This window comes from Aethalodelphis obliquidens, unplaced genomic scaffold (genome assembly GCF_003676395.1).
Source record: "Aethalodelphis obliquidens isolate GAN/ISIS:26980383/991018 unplaced genomic scaffold, ASM367639v1 scaffold30, whole genome shotgun sequence".
Lineage (NCBI taxonomy): Eukaryota > Metazoa > Chordata > Mammalia > Artiodactyla > Delphinidae > Aethalodelphis > Aethalodelphis obliquidens.
Genome location: NW_020837974.1, coordinates 14210867 through 14228774, shown reverse-complemented (window position 1 = coordinate 14228774; position 17908 = coordinate 14210867). Strand labels below are relative to the sequence as shown.

General features: G+C 40.5%; 1 protein-coding gene across 2 annotated transcripts in view; it reads left to right on the top strand.

The window, feature by feature from the left end:
* The window catches only part of LOC113630607 (S-adenosyl-L-methionine-dependent tRNA 4-demethylwyosine synthase), a 265650-nt gene that overhangs the window by 3555 nt on the left and 244187 nt on the right, over positions 1 to 17908 (top strand). Inside the window, exons 1-2 of one of the 2 annotated variants that reach the window (XM_027126208.1) lie at positions 16053 to 16065; positions 16757 to 16871. The gene's annotated coding sequence lies outside the window, so the exon portion shown is untranslated. Of the gene's footprint in view, positions 1 to 16052; positions 16066 to 16756; positions 16872 to 17908 lie in introns of those variants that run through there. The other variant, XM_027126207.1, reaches the window with a different exon arrangement.

Genomic DNA, 17908 nt, shown 5'->3' with positions numbered 1-17908 from the left:
CTGAAGAACTCAGTAAATGAGATGAAGAATGCATCAGAAAGCATTGGAAATAGAGCAGACCATATGGAAGAGAGAATTAGTGAGCTCAAAGATACAAACCTAGAAATGATATAAGTAGAAGAGGAAAGAGAAATAAGATATTAAAAAATGAGGAAATTCTATGAGAGATATTCAATTCTTTTAGGAAGGGCAACATTAGGGTAATGGGTGTCCCAGAAGGAGAAGAGAAGGAGAAGGGATCAGAGAGTTTATTTAAAGAAATAATAGCTGAGAACTTCCCAAACCTGGGGAAGGAACTGGATATATAAGTTCATGAAGCTAAGAGAACACCTAATAACCTCAATGCAAAAAGGCCTTTTACAAGACACATTACATTAAAATTGTCAAAATTCAATGACAAAGAATTTTCAAGGCAACCAAGGAAAAAAGGATGGTAACCTACAAAGGAGCTCCTGTTAGGCTATGAGCAGATTTGTCGGCAGAAACTCTGCAGGCCCAGAGGGAATGGAATGACATTCTCAGAATACTGAAAGATGAAAACTGCCACACAAGAATACCCTATCCAGCAAAGTTATCATTCAGATGTGGAGGAGAAAGAAAGACTTTTCCAGACAAACAAAAGCTGAGAGAATTCATCAACATTAGACCTATCTTACAAGAAATGTTAGAAGAAATTCTACCAGAAACAAAAAGGCAAAACTACACAAAACATTGATTAAGGTGATAGACAATCAGAAAATTGCAACTCTGTATCAGAAGTGGTTTTTAAACACTATATTATAGCATAAAGGTTAAAAGAGGGGAGTAGAAAAATAACTATAGCTACTTCAATTTGGTAACATACTCACAGAATAAAAAGGGATAATTTGAGACAAGAAAAACACAAAAGGGAAAAAGGAAAGGACAGAACCTATATAGGTAAATGAACATAAGATGCTATCAGCAGAAAAAGAACTATTTTATAGAACATTTTATAAAAATCCCATGATAGCCACAAAATATAAATAAGAAACACAAAGCATTAAAAAAGAAGAAACTAAGAAAACATCATAAAAAACCCACCAAACCAAAATGGCAGAGAGAAACACAATGAAAAGGCAACAGCAAAGGTGCACAGCAACCAGAAAAGATAAAACGGTGGTACTAAGTCCTTATCTATCAATAATCGCCCGAAATGTAAATGGATTGAATTCACCAGTCAAAAGACACAGAGTGGCTGGATGGATTAAAAAACAAGATGCAACTATATGCTGCCTCCAGGAGACTAACCTCAGCTCTAAAGAGAAACACAGGCTTGGGCTTCCCTGGTGGCGCAGTGATTGAGAATCCGCCTGCCAATGCAGGGGACACAGGTTCAATCCCTGGCCCAGGAAGATCCCACATGCCATGGAGCAACTAAGCCTGTGTACCACAACTACTGAGCCTGTGCTCTAGAGCCCACGTGCCACAACTACTGAAGCCCACGTGCCTAGAGCCTGTGCTCCACAATGAGGGAAGCCACTGTAATGAGAAGCCCGCGCACTGCAACAAAGAGTAGCCCCCACTCGCCGCAACTAGAGAAAGCCTGCGTGCAGCAACGATGACCCAACACAGCCAAAAATAAATAAATAAATAAATAAAATTTAAAAAAGAGAAACACAGGCTAAAAGCAAAGGGATGGAAGATGATACTTCAAGGAAATGGAAGCCCAAAGAAAGTGGGTGTAGCCATACTTACATCAGACAAAATACACCTAAAGCCAAAAAAGGTAACAAGAGACAAACATAGACAATGTATAATGATAAAGGGGACAATTCATCAAGAAGACATAACAGTAATTAATATATATGTATCTAATACAGAGATACCAAAACATATAAAAAAGTGCTTAATAGACCTAAAGGGAGAAATTGACAGCAACACAAAAATAGTAGAGGACTTTAATACCCCATTTACATCAATGGATAGATTGTCCAGACAGAAAGTCAACAAGGAACTTTCTCAAGGATAGACTATATGTTGGGACACAAAACAGGTCTCAGTAAGTTTAAGAAGACTGAAATCATACTAAGCATCTTTTCCAATCACAGTGGTATGAAACTAGAAATCAGCTACAAGAAGAAAAGTGGAAAAATTATAAATATGTGGAGGCTGAACAACATGCTATAAAACAACTATTGGGTCAATGAATAAATCAAAGGGGAAATAAAAAATTACCCAAATACAAATGAAAGTACAACACACCAAAATCTATAGGATGCAGCAAAAGCAGTACTCAGAGGGAAATTTATAGCAGTACAGGTCTACCTCAAGAAAGAAGAAAAATCTCAAATAAACAATCTAACCTTGGGCCTTCCCTGGTGGGGCAGTGGATAAGACTCCACACTCCCAATGCAGGGGGCTAGGTTCAATCCCTGGTCAGGGAACTAGATCCCACATGTATGCTGCAAATAAGAATTTGTATGCCACAACTATGGAGCCTGCGTTCCTCAACTAAGACCTGGCGCAACCAAATAAATAAATAAATATTAAAAAGAAACAATCTAAACTTATACCTAAAGGCCTAGAGAAATAAGAACAAGTGAAATCCAAAGTCAGTAGATAGAAGGAAATAATAAAGAAAAGAAATAAATGAAATATACCCTGAGAAAACCATCATTCAAAAAGAGACATGTACCACAATGTTCATTGCAGCACTATTTACAATAGCAAGGACATGGAACCAACCTAAATGTCCATCAACAGGTGAATGGATAAAGAAGATGTGGCACATATATACAATGGAATATTACTCAGCCATAAAAAGAAATGAAACTGAGTTATTTGTAGTGAGGTAGATGGACCTAGAGACTGTCATGCAGAGTGAAGTAAGTCAGAAAGAGAAAAACTAATACCGTATGCTAACACATATATAGGGAATCTAAAAAAAAAATGATGATGAATTGATGAACCTAGTTTCAGGGCAGGCATAATGATGTAGACATAGAGAATGGACTTGAGGACACAGGGTGGGAAGGGGAAGCTGGGGTGAAGTGAGAGTAGCATCAACATATATACACTATCAAATGTAAAATAGTTTACTAGTGGGAAGCAGTAGCATAGCACAGGGAGATCAGCTCAGTGCTTTGTGATGACCTAGGGGGGTGGGATAGGGAGGATGGGAGGGAGGCTCAAGAGGGAGGGGATATGGGGACATATGTATGCATATGGCTGATTCACTCTGGTGTACAACAGAAACTAACACAGTATTGTGAAGCAATTATACTCCAATAAAGATCTATTAAAAAAAGAGGAATAAATGAAATAGAAGGTAAAAAGACAATAGAAAAGATCAATGAAACTAAGAGCTATTTTTTTAAAAAGATAAACAAAATTAACAAACTCTTAGCTAGCCTCACTAAGCAAAAGAGAGAATTCTGTAATAAATAAAATCAGAAACAAGAGGAGAAATAACAATGAATAGCACAGAAATATAAAGGATTATAAGAGAATATTACGAACAGTTATAAGCCAAAGAAATTGTACAACCTAGAAGAAATGGACAAATTCTTAGAATAATACAATTTCCCAAGACTGACTCATGAAGAAATAGAAAATCTGAATAGACTAATCACTAGTACAAAGATTGAAACAGTAAACAAAAAGCCCCCCAAAACAAAAGTCCAGGACAAGACAGCTTTACAGGTGAATTCCAAGAAGATTGAATACCTACCCTTCTCAAACTCTTCCAAAAAACTGAAGAGGAGGGAACACTTCCTAACTTATTTTATGAAGCCAAAACCAGACAAGGACAACACACAATAAAGAAAATTACAGGCCAGTATCTCTGATAGACACAGATACAAAAATCCTCAACAAAATATTAGCAAACCAAATACAACAATACATTAAAAGGATCACACACCATAATCAAGTGGTATTTACCCCAGAGATGCAAGGATAGTTCAACACCTGCAAATCAATCAACATGATACAGCACATTAACAAAATGAAGGATAAAAACCACATGATCATCTCATATGCATCTCAGATGCAGAAAAATCATCTGACAAGATTCAATGCCAATTTATGATTAAAAACTCTCAATAAAGTGGGTATAGAAGGAATGTATGTCAGTGTAATAAAGGCCATATGTCATAAACCCACAGCTAAGTCAATGGTGAAAAACTGAAAGCTATCCCTCTAAAATCAGGAAGAAGAATAATATGCTCACTCTTGCCACTCTTACTCAACTTAGTATTGGAAGTACTACCCAGAGCAATTAGTAAAAAAAAAAAAAAAAAAGACATCCAAATTGGAAAGGAAGAAGTGAAACCATCACTGTTTGAGGATGACATGATTTTATATATAGAAAACCCTAACGACTCCATCAAAAATCTATTAGAAATAATAAATACAGTAAAATCAACATATAAAAATCTACTGCACTTCTATACATTAACAATGAGCTAGAAGAAAGAGAAATTAAGAAAACAATCCCATTTACAATTGCAAAAAAGGAGATGAAAGACCTGTACACTGAAAACTATAAGACATTATTAAAAGAAATTAAAGAAGACACAAATAAATGGAAAGATATCTGTGCTCTTGGATTAGAAGAATTAACATTGTCTTAGGTGATAAGGACATATATATAATCTACACATTCAATGCATTCCCTATCAATATCCCAAGGACATTTCTCACAGAAGTAGAACAAAAAATTCTAAAATGTGGAACCACAAAAGACCCTGAATAGCCAAAGCAATCCTGAAAAAAAAAAGAACAAAGCTGGAGGAATCACACTCCCTGATTTCAAAATGTATTACAAAAACACAGGAATCAAAACAGCATGGTATTGGCAGAAAAACAGATACATAGATCAATGGAATACATTTGAGAACCCAGAAATAAACCCATGCATATATAGACACTAATATTTGACAAAGGAGCAAAGAACATACAATGGAGAAAGGATAGTACCATCAATAAATGGTGTGGGGAAATCTGAACAGTCATGTGCAAAAAATAAGACTAAACCACTATCTCACACCATACACAAAAATCAACTCAAAATGGATTAAAGATCTGAAACCATAAAACACCTAGAAGAAAACATAGGCAATACGCTCTGACACAGGTCTTAGCAATATCTTTTTTAGATATGTCTCCTCAGGCAAGGGAATCAAGAGCAAAAATAAACAATCAGGACTACATGAAATTAAAAAGCTCTGCACAGCAAAGGAAACCATCAACAAAATGGGAGACAACCTATGGAATGAGAGAAGATATTTGCAAATGATATATCCAATGAGGGGTTAATATCCAAAATATATAAAGAACTCATACAACTCAACAATAACAAAAAACAAACAACTTGATTAAAAAATGGGCAGAGGAGCTGAATAGACATTTTCCCAGTGAAGACATACATATGGCCAACAGGCATATGAAACGATGTTCAACATCACTATTAGAGAAATGCAAATCAAAACCCCACTGAGATACCACCTCATGCCTGTTAGAATGGCTATGATTAAAAAGTCAAGAAATAAGTATTGGTGAAGATGTGGAGAAAAGGGCATCCTTGTGCGGTGTTGGTAGGGATGTAAATTGGTGCAGCCAGTATGGAAAACAATATGGAGATTCCTCAAAAAATTCAGAATAGAACCACCACATGATCCAGCTGTCCCACTTCTGGGTATTAGCCAAAGAATATGTGAACACTAACTTGAAAAGATACATGCACTTCTATGTTCATGGAGGCCTTATTTACTATAGCCAAGATATGGTAACAATCTAAGTGCCCATCAACAGGTAAATAGATAAAGAAGATGTGGTACATATATGTGTATATGTGTACACACACACACACACACAGACACAATGGAATACTACTCAGCCATAAAAAGATGAAATCTTTCCATTTGCAACAACATGGTGGAACTTGTTATTATACTAAGTGAAATAAGTCAGACAGAAAAACAAATGCTATAGGATTTCACTCATATGTGCAATATAAAAAAATAAACATAAGATAAATGAACAAACCAAACCAAACCAAACAAACATGTAGATACAGAGAACAAAATAGTGGTTGTCAGAGGGGAAGGAGCACAGGGGAGGGTGAACTAGGGAAAGGGGATCACTGTATGGTGATGGATGGAAACTAAATATTTGGTAGTGAGAATGTGGTAGGGTATACAGCAGTAGAAATGTAACGCTGTACACATGAAAGTTACATAATGTGATAAACCAATGTTACTTCAATTTAAAAATGAATAAAAACATTCATCAGGATAGAAAAGATCCAAGTGTATCACATGCATTCAGTTCATGAAACTCCTATTTCCATTTCACTTACATGCATGTATAAGTATGTGTTAGGTCATTTTGTAAAATGTACTTATTGTGGTTGTGGTTTAAAAGGTTTGAAGGCACTTGCTCTGGGAGCTGCTCAAGGAGACGGCTCTGAGATAACTTAGGAACAGAGGACAGTCGTAGGAGACCAGCCTGGCCTGCATCTGTCTGGTTCCATCCAGTACTCTGATTTCTAGCCCTCTGAGCAAGCCTGCCTCCTGGATGAAGGATGCACCCTCAGGCCCGGTGCCTATCAGCAGAAGTCCCCCACAGGCACTAGTATTGCATGCAGCTTTTCTTCCTTTACTGAACGGCAACTAGCCTTCATGAGCCTGGCTTTCTCACCCAGGTGGAGCTGCTGCCTCAGAGTAAATATCTTCAGGACCACCATGTGCTGGGTGGGTCTCCTGTGCTTTGTGAAACTTAGGGACAGAGGCCCAGGGGGTCATTCCTGATGGCCAGGAAGGGGTCCAGTGCTGCAGCTAAGTATCCTCCTCACCTTCCCCTCGGCCTTAATTCTACCTGTTCTTGTTTCTTAACTACCGTCTCCTCCTAAAAGCCTTCATTTTCTCTCCTTATTTTCTGCACCATATTTTTGGCTTAGATTCTGTCCAGTTTCATACTTTTAAATATATCACAGGATGCCCTCTCTTTGCTAGGCATTGTTTTTTTGTGGTATAAATCTTGTCTTTTCTCAGGCATCAGACTCTTGTGAGAAAGGCCTGCATGCCTTTAAAAAATTCTTCACCATGCTAGGCACTTAGTAGATGCCTAGTAAATACTCATTGAACTGAATCAAAATATAGGCTCAGATTTGTCAAATAAATAAGGATCACAGCTATTTAGATTATGAGCATGAGTGCTGGTGCAGCCACTATGGAAAACAGTATGGAGGTTCCTCAAAAAACTAAAACTAGAGTTGCCGTATGATCCAGCAATCCCACTCCTGGGCATATATCCAGAGAAAACTATAATTCAAAAAGATACATGCACCCCAATGTTCACAGCAGCACTATTCACAATAGCCAAGACATGGAAACAACCTAAATGTCCATCAATAGATGAATGAATAAAGAATATGTGGTATATATACAATGGAATACTACTGAGCCATAAAAAAGAATGAAATAATACCATTCGCAGCAACATGGATGGACCAGAGATTATCATACCAAGTTAGAAAGACAAATATTATATATCACTTATATGTGCAATATAAAATATGACACAAATGAACTTATCTACAAACAAACAGACTCACAAACAGAACAGACGTGTGGTTGCCAAGGTTGGGGGGGGAGGGGGAGTGGGGGAGGGTTGGATTGGGAATTTGGGATTAGCAGGTGCGAACTGTTATATGCAGAACAGATGAACAACAAGGTCCTACTGTAGAGCACAGGGAACTATATTCAATGTCCTGGGATAAACCATAATGGAAAAGAATGTATATATATGAATAACTGAGTCACTTTGCTGTACAGCAGAAATTAACAAAACATTGTAAATTGACTGTACTTTAGTAAATCTTTTAAAACAGAGGATGAGTGCTTATTTCTCAAATTTGGGCTGAATAAAATCATGATAAGAAGAATCATAATAATCACCATTCATTGACTGCTTACTATGTGCCAGGACTGTGCACGTGCTTTATATGTATTATTTAATTTTGATCCTCGCAACAGCCCTAGTGTGTTACAAATTATGACCATCGTTGCCATTTTGTCAGTGAGGAAACCGAAGCTTACAGAGGCTGAGAGACTTGTCCAGTGTCACATCACTGGTAGGCGGGGTGAGCAAAGACTCCAATCCAGGCTGCGAGCCCCAAAGCTGGGGGCTCCATCATCATTTAGTGACAAATAAGGCAAGGCAAAGAACTCAGCTCTTACAGTCATCACAATCACGATCCAATAATTCATGGACCACAAATCAGACATCGCCATTTGATCCTGCACAGTTGCTTCCTGAAGGAATTACTTACCCTCAAGCTGACTTGAATTCCTCATTTAACAGAGTGGGGATGACGCTATAAACTACCTCCAAAGGGTTGCCATGGTTAAATGAGATGGTGTGCGAAGTCCTCAGCCCTGTGCCCGGCCCGCAGTGAGTGCTGAGAAAATAGTACCTGGTACCTGCTGTCTGGTTATTATGGGATGGCCCATCCAGCCCTGGGCCTGATTCCATGATTTGCAAGTGGCCTTGATGATGACAATCACATCAAGGTAAAAATGACTACAAAAGAGGCCTTCAGTAGACACTTTTGTCCGAAGATAAGAACTCCATCTTTTTTTAAATGATAAAACCATGACTTACTGAAGTTAAGGAACCTTCTGGACGCTTCATGCTAATAAGTGATAGAACCAGGTCTGTTTCATCTGTACTTTTGTTTTTGTGATATTAAACATGAAGTTAATGTTGCTACTTGGAAACTCTTTGGGACACATCAGATTCATAATTCTTTAAAAAGTTATGCTTATCTAGTACACAGTGCAGAGATAACAAACCCTCCTGAAACTGTTGGTGGCATTCTTATTTTAGTATTTAATGATCATTAAGCACTATAAAACAGAGACAGAATTATAGGGCATGAGTGCAGCTGTGCCAACATTGCTGCTCTCGACTCCTTTTCCACGGGAGACCCAATTTTGTGAAATATGAAAATGCCCTCACAAACTTCGTGGGCAAAGAAATACTAGACCTACTAAACTAATAAAAAATCCGAAGTGGGCACCACCAAAGCAGAGATTATTTCAGGAATATTATTAAGGGCAAAATAATAGCTTTAAAGCAAAATGATGGAGATTAGATGCCAGACATTTTGGAACAGCAAGTATAATCACTGACCTGTTCTAAAAGGATGAAGTCGAGATGATTTATCTGAACGTTGCACAAGATTTGGAAATGTCTGGTGTCCTTTACTCCCCCCTCACCGTGAGCATGCTTCATGGCGATTCAGCCTCATTTCTGGCTTGAGGTGTCATGCATGTCTCCATGCGTGACTGAGTTTCTCTTTTCAGGGTGGTTTGAGGAGCTCCTCATGAGATACGTTTATGGATCATTTCATGGGAAAAGGCTAGGGCTGTTTGCATCGAGTTCTAGTAGGAGTAACCTGAGTTCTGAGACTATTAGGGTGAGCAAAGGTCAAGGGGCAGGGATTTTCTTTGCAAAAAATCGACGTCCTTTTCTCTCTATAGTGCCCACCTGGGAGGGACATTCTGCTGACCTCAGGTGTCCAGGCTTACAGGTGTGTTCCCTGCCCTGGGAAGACACAGTTCCCTCAGGACATCATGTTTCTTCTTTAGGGTCCCTTTTTTGGGTCTTTTTCTCATATAAGCCTGTGATATCTGTGACCTGATGTGATACTCAGTTTCCTGTCTCTGGTCATCACAGGACTTCCTGAAGGCTGGGGATTAGAATGAAGACTGACCATGAAAAAGTGTGTTCGGCCTTAAAGGTGGCTTTGCAGGTGGCCTGAGGACCACGGGGGCTTCTCCAGGGACACTTAGTGTTTACCAGTGCAGTGGATTCCTCAGGGACGGGGGATGGAAGGTCCAGCTTGGTGCTGTGCTGTGTCATCACCCCATGTTTTTGTTATTCCCTGTGAGCTGTGTGGAGACAAGTTGGGGCAGAGGTTAACGGGCTCATAAATTATTACCAACATGTACCAAGTTCAAAATGGCTTTCACGTAACATTGTTTCTCATGAAAGGTAGTCTGGAGATTCTAATCCCCATCCACCAGGGGGTCAACTGAGAATCCCCCATGGGAAGCAAGAGGTTGCTGAAGCGGGTGGTTGGCAGTGCTGGAACCTGCCTTCTGACCCCAGAACCCCCTCCACCCCACAGGCCCTCCTCCCTCCTGGTGAAGCAGCGGGAAGGAGGGGGCAGACGTTCTGGGCCCCCAACACCAGTTGCTACTCTCCTTGTAGGGGAGTTGGCTCTTGTGAAGATGGGCGTTCACCGCTAGCCCAGCTGGGCTCAGTGTTTGATGGACAGCGACAGTGTGAGTTAGGGTTTCTCAAGAAAACCCCAAAGTTTTGTCACTCGTAAATGCACATTTCAGTCAACTTGAAATTTTACAGCAGTTCCCCTTAGGCAGTTTATTTTTCCTGGAAGCTGTTCAGGATTGGGGTGTTCGGACTCAGGAGCACTCTGGTAACCAAGGCTCTGGCAGGAGAACGTTCCAAGAAGCTGCAGCAGCCCCTCCCTCTACAGGGTTTGCCAGGGCAGCCCTCGGTCACCCATGGCCTCAGACCCTGCTTTGCTCTGGTTACACATCTCCTGAGAGTTACTGGGGAGGATCAGGGCAGGGATGATTCTAGAAACCCCAGTATCTGCTCCAAGAACACTTCCAACACTCTATCGAGGCAATATATAAATAAGACAAAGAAAATCCATCTCTATTATTTGCCTGGAACTAAAATCAAAAAGCTCTCTAATATTTTTCTTCTCTGCCTCCATATTTTAGTAGAAATTCTATTTTTAACATCTGCCATGATTTAAAAAATATTTTTTTAATACCGTGCATTTAAAAAAATTATTTTATTTATTTTTGGCTGCATTGGGTCTTCGTTGTGGTGTGCGGGCTTCTCACTGTGGTGGCTTCTCTCGGTTGCACAGCACGGGTTTCAGTAGTTGTGGCTCGCGGGCTCTAGAGTGCAGGCTCAGTAGTTGTGGCGAACGGGCTTAGTTGCTCCGCAGCATGTGTGATCTTCCCGGACCAGGGCTCCAGTCTGTGTCCCCTGCATTGGCAGGCGAATTCTTAACCACTGCACCACCAGGGAAGTCCCACCATGATTTGTTATTTGGCAGCAAAATAAAAACTACGTAGCTCTTTTAGTTGATGTGGACACCCAGAGGAATTCACTTTTATAGCATCAATAATTGTGTTCCTCCAAATCAATCATTTGAACGGAACAGTCCACAAAATATTTCCTACAGAGAGAAAGCAGTAGGCACATCTGATTTCTTAGCATGTTCTGGGAGTGAGTAGAATTGACTGGAGCATTATAAAGTAAAATCTGCATTTATTCCACGACAATGGGATGTGAGGCAATGATGTATTTTTAGATATACAGTAGTTACCCCTTACCTGAGGGGGATACATTCCAAGACCCCCACTGGATGCCTAAAGCCTTGGATAGTACCAAGCCCTATATATACTATAATGAAGTTTAATTTAGAAATTAGGTACAGTAAGAGATTAACAACTAATAACAAAATAGAACAATTATAAAAATATACTGTAATAAAAGTTACATGAATGCGGTCTTTCATAATAATTGGGTTAGCCGAAAAGTTCATCCCAGTTTTTCCATAACATCTTATGGAAAAACTGGGATGAACTTTTTGGCCCACCCAATATCTTATTGTACAGATTTAATGTCTTTTCTATCTTAACTAAGCACTTATGTGCTGTGGCCATATCTTTTACAGTTTGAGGTGGGACAGCAAATCTAGCATGAATTTCTTTTTCCTTCTTCACAGTGTCATGGACAGATTTGTTCTTAACAGTAGATCTTGGCAACTTCAGCATATGATTTTTTCCCTTCCCTTATTAAGTAGAGAACTTTCACATTCTCACGTAACAGAAGCACTTTACGGCTTCTCTTTGGCACATCCAAATTGCCAACATCCCTCCTCTGGCACCCTGGGGCCATTATTAGGTAAAATGAGGGTCAGTTGAACACATTCAATCTGATAACAGAGCTGGCTACTAAGTAACTAATGGGCAGATATGCTGGACAAAGAAATGATTCGTGTTTCGTGTTTGGTAATTGCAATCATTGTTGCTTTTTATTTTATCTTTTGCGGTACGCGGGCCTCTCACTGTTGTGGCCTCTCCCGTTGCGGAGCACAGGCTCCGGACGCGCAGGCTCAGCAGCCATGGCTCACGGGCCCAGCCGCTCCGCGGCATGTGGGATCTTCCCGGACCGGGGCACGAACCCGTGTCCCCTGCATCGGCAGGCGAACTTTCAACCACTGCGCCACCAGGGAAACCCCCATTGTTGCTTTTGTTGTGGTCATCCATTTACAATGCTTGGTGTCAGTTTATCTATCTCTTGTAAAAATAAAACACAGTGTGTGTGTGTGTGTGTGTGTGAAAAAAAATGATTCGTGTCCTGGGTGGGACAGAGCTGACGATGTGAAATTTCCTCACACAACTCAGAACGGCAAGCAGTTTACAACTTACGACTCGTTGATTTCCAGAATTTTTCATTTAATATTTTTGGACTGAGGTTGACTGCAGGTATCTGAAATCGCAGAACGTGAAACCACGGATAAAAGGAGACTACTGTATCTCCTTTATTGCCTGTGGGCTCCTTGAGGGCAAAGGGTATGACTTGCTCGCCACTGTGTCCTCAGCATCTGGCACTGTTTATTGATTTGCTTTAAGTTGAGGAAGAAAAACCTCTGTCTTTGTATTTTGAAAGGTTTATTCTAAAAGGCCCAGGAAGGCTATTCTTAAAAGGAAAGCAGCTTTTTGAAAACACATCTCCAGATACTGAAATCACAGAAAGGCACCTTAGCATTTCCTTGCCAGTCAGAACGAGTTCTCTGTGGATGCCCAGGCTTCCAGGCAGAGACCGCGTAATAGTCACGGGAGCCACCCCAGTCCTTCTGCCCCAGAGCAGGAGGCAGTACAGAGTTCCCTCTTACGACTTGAGGGAGCAACTTTACTGAGCCCATTGTGTGCCAGACATTGTTCTAAGTATTTTGCATATATTATTCCACTTAGATCATCACCAACGGATGAGGTAGATATTCCACGCCTCCTTTTATAAATACAGACATTGAGGCTTAGTGAGATTAGCAATTATGTGAGCAATTTTGCTCACAGGTCTTAGCAGGCTCTGGTTGCTAGTCACAGAGACCCACTGGGGCTTAATCTTGCAAAGGAAGAAAGGTAGGGAGGGGCAAGGAGGGTTATTTTAAGGATCCTGGGATGTTTTGCTGAACCCAAGGGCAGACTTGCCACTAGACTCAGGAAGGTGTTTTGAGTCCGAATCTGGAAAGTGCTGGGAACCCAGGAAACACACCCACGATTCATCTCTCTCCTCCTGCAGAATGGTTTCTTTTTCTTGGCAACCTCATCCTTGTACAGAATAATAGCTGCCCCGCAACTCAAGTCATAAATTATAGGTCCAGGCACTTGTAAAACCTGATTGTTCCTCTGTCTCGATTCTAAACTCCTTAGTGAGACACTTGTGTCTTCTTAGAAGGGCCTGGAGCCAGGCACACACATATGGTTGCAAGAATCTCTCCACGTGTAGAAAGATTGAGAGACAGATTCTAGACAAACAATGGAAAGATCATGGGATGGGCAAACACTAAAAAACCTACCAGCTGTATACCAAGCTCACACAACTAGTAAGATTTAAATTACTGTCTATCCAACTCTGTTTCAAACAGACTTTGGGCTTTTTCTACTCCTATGATGCCTTTTTTTTTTTTTTTTTTTTTTTTGCAGTACACGGGCCTCTCACTGCTGTGGCCTCTCCCATTGTGGAGCACAGGCTCCGGACGCACAGGCTCAGCGGCCATGGCTCACGGGCCTAGCCGCTCCGCGGCATGTGGGATCTTCCCGGACCGGGGCACGAACCCGTGTCCCCTGCATCGGCAGGTGGACTTTCAACCACTGCGCCACCAGGGAAGCCCCCTATGATGCTTTTAAAAATCCTGTTTGATACTTTCTTTTTTGTGCCTTTTAGCCTCCCAAGAAGGCTATCAGTTTAAAAACCATATGATCTCAATACTCACAGAAAAAGCATGTGAGAAAATTCAACATCCATTCATGATAAAAACTCTCAAAGTTGATATAGAGGGAACATATTTCAATATAATAAAGGCCATTTATGACAAACCCACAGCTAATATCGTACTCAATGGTGAAAAGCTGAAAAATTTTTCTCTAACGTCAGGAACAAGACAAAGATGCCCCCTTTTGCCAATTCTATTTGACATAGTATTGGAAGTCCTAGCCACAGTTATCAGACACCAAAAACAAATAAAACGCATCCAGATTGGAAGGGAAGAAGTAAAACTATCACTGTTTGCAGATGACATGATATTATATATAGAAAGCCCTACAATTTTTACCAAAAAACTTCTAGAGCTCCTCAATGCATTCAGTAAAGTTGCAGGATAGAAAATTATTGAAGTCTATTGCATTTCTATACACTAATAATAAAGTATCAGAAAGAGAAAGCAAAAGAAAATCCCATTTTCCATTGCATCAAAAAGAATAAAATACCTAGGAATAAATCTAACTAAGGAGGTAAAAGACCTGTACTCAAAAAGTATGACATTGATGAAAGAAATTGAAGATGACACACATGGAAAGATATACTGTGTTTTCAGACTGGAAGGATTAATAATGTTAAAATGACCATACTACCCAAGGCAATCTACAGATTCAATGCAATCCTTATCAAAACACCAATGGCATTTTTCATAGAACTAGAACAAATAATTCTAAAATTTGTATGGGAACATAAAGACCCCAAATAGCCAGAGCAATCTTGATAAAGAAGAAAAGAGCTGGAGGTATCATGCTCCCTGACTTTTGATGACAAAGCTACAGTCATCAACACAGTATGGTACTGAGAAAGACACATATCATATGATATCACTTATATGTGGAATCTAAAAAAGAGTACAAATGAACTATCTACGAAACAGAAATAGAGTTACAGATGTAGAAAACAAACTCATGGTTACAAGGAGGGTAGGGGGAGGAATAAATTGGGAGATTGGGATGGACATATACTATGTATTACATATACTATGTGTTAATACACTGTATATATTAATAAAATAGATAACTAATAAGGACCTGCTTTAGAGCACAGGGAACTCTACTCAAATCTATGTAATGGCATATATGGGGAAAGAATATTAAAAAGTGGATATATGTATAACTATTCACTTTGCTGTACACTTGAAACTAACACAACACTGTAAATCAACTATACTCCAATAAAAATTAAAAAAAAACCAGCATGGTACTAGCACAACAACAGACACATTGATCAATGGAACAAAATATGGAGTCCAGAAATAAAGCCATACACTTATGATCAATTAATCTGTGAAAAAGGAGGCAAGAATATACAATGGGGGAAAGACAGTCTCCTCCATAAGTGGTGCTGGGATATTTAGACAGCTACATGTAAAAGAATGAATAGAACATTTCCCACACCATATACAAAAAGAAACTCCAAATGGATTAAAGACCTAAAATGTAAGACCTGAAAACATAAAACTCCTAGAAGGGAACATAGGCAGAACACTCTTTGACATAAATTGTGGCAATAATTTTTTTGGGGTCTCCTAAGGCAAAGGAAACAGCAAAAATAAATAAATGGGACCTAATTAAACTTAAAAGCTTTTGCACAGCAAAGGAAACCATCAACAAAACAAAAAGACAACCTATTGAGTGGGAGAAAATATTTGCGAATGATATGACTGATAAGAGGTTAAGATCCAAAATATATCAACAGCTTATACAACTCAGTATCAAACAACGCAGTTTAAAAAATGGGCAGAAGACCTGACTAGACATTTTTCCAAAGACATACAGATGGCCAACAGGCACATGAAAAGATGCTCAACGTTGCTAATCTTCAGAGAAATGCAAATCAAAACGACAATGAGGTATTACCTCACACCAGTCAGAAGGGCCATCATGAAAAAGTCTACAACTAATAAATGCTGGAGAGGGTGTGGAGAAAAGGGAACCCTCCTACACTGTTGGTGGGAGAGTAAGTTGATGCAGCCACTGTGGTAAACAGCAGACTCTCCAAGCTTCACATAGCTTAGACAATATGTCACAAGACTCTTAACCACCCCCTATAGATAACACCTCTGATGTATGGGTCACTATAACAGTTGCCTAAGTTGTTTTTTAGGAACTAGTTCTTGCCCAACTCAAACTGGCCAAGACCACCGACCATTCATCTGGGCCTGTGTGATGTCCACCTTTTGACATCAGAGGGCAGAAAACTTCACCCTCAGATAGTGCTAATGCTGCCATTTTCTGAACACGCATACTATGAAGCGTGATGCTCAGTTGCACCTGCGCAGAACAACAATCACCTCCCCTGCACCTCTGACAACCCTACACTCTTTCCCCATAAATATCCCAAGCCCCTGGCCTTGAAGGAGGCAGATTTGAGACGTATTCTTCCATCTCCTCTCTTGGCTGTCTCGTGAATAAACCCTTTCTTTGCTACAAACATTGGCATCTGTTTGGCTTCCTGCCTGTTGGGCAAATGAACCTGGTTAGGTAGTACTTTCCTCTATAAAAGCAACCTTCTCTCCTCTGTTCTCTGGACTTGCCTATGGTTTGCCATATTTTGCATGTCCTGATTGCGATTCTCTGCTATTCACGAATAAACACGTTTTGTTGGTACTATAACTGGCTCTTTTGTTTTTTTTAAGGTCAGTATTACATGATGATCAGAAGTGGAATCCCAAGGAGACAAACCCCTGAGAAATTAACGAACCCTGGAGCCACGGGAGGTGCTCACTCAGGCCCATTCTGCCCTCTGCTTCTGTGAGTTGTCTTTTTCCTTTCAGTTAAGTCTTCTCTCAGATGGGAGCTCCCTCCTTTCAGTTGAGCTCCGGCTTTATTTGGGATCTGTTTAAAGGTTTTGTCCTTTCTGGGGAGTGCTTGTTTTTTTTTTTAAAAAACTTAAAAAAAGATTTTTGTTTATTTTTGGCCGCGTGGGGTCTTCGTTGCTGTGCGCCGGCGGCGAGCGGGGGCTACGCTTTGCTGTGGTGTGCAGGCTTCTCATTGCAGTGGCTTATTTTGTTGCGGAGCACGGGCTGTAGGAGCGCGGGCTTCAGTAGTTGCGGCACGCGGGCTCTAGAGTGCAGGTTCAGTAGTTGTGGCGCACAGGCTTAGTTGCTCCGCAGCATGTGTGATCTTCCTGGAACCAGGGTTCAAACCCGTGTCCCCTGCATTGGCGGCGGATTCTTAACCACTGCGCCACCAGGGAAGTCCCTCGTTTGTTTTTTGAACCTCTGGTTTTGAGTAATGGAATCCCAATCTGCTAAATTTTCTCAGGAGGGTCCTCCTTCTGGGACTCCAGCAGGTTTTATGTTTAAAAAATAATACACCTTAGGACTTCCCTGGTGGCACAGTGGTTAAGAATCCACCTGCCAATGCAGGGGACACGGGTTCGATCCCTGGTCCAGGAAGATCCCACATGCCACGGAGCAACTAAGCCCATGTGCCACAACTACTGAGCCACTGCTCTAAAGCCCGCGTGCCTAGAGCCCGTGCTCCACAACAAGAAGTCACCGCAATGAGAAGCCCGGGCACCGCAACGAAGAGTAGCCCCCGCTCGCCGCAACTAGAGAAAGCCCACGCACAGCAAGGAAGACCCAACGCAGCCAAAAATCAAATAAATTAAAATAAAATAAAAAAGATCTCTAGAGTATATTTAAAAAATTATACACCTTTAAAAAATATCACTTATATGTGGAATCTAAAATAATAATACAAATGAACTTATTGACAAAACAGAACAGATTCACAGACATGGAAAACTTATGGTTACTGAAGGGAAAAGGGGCTGGGGGAGGGAT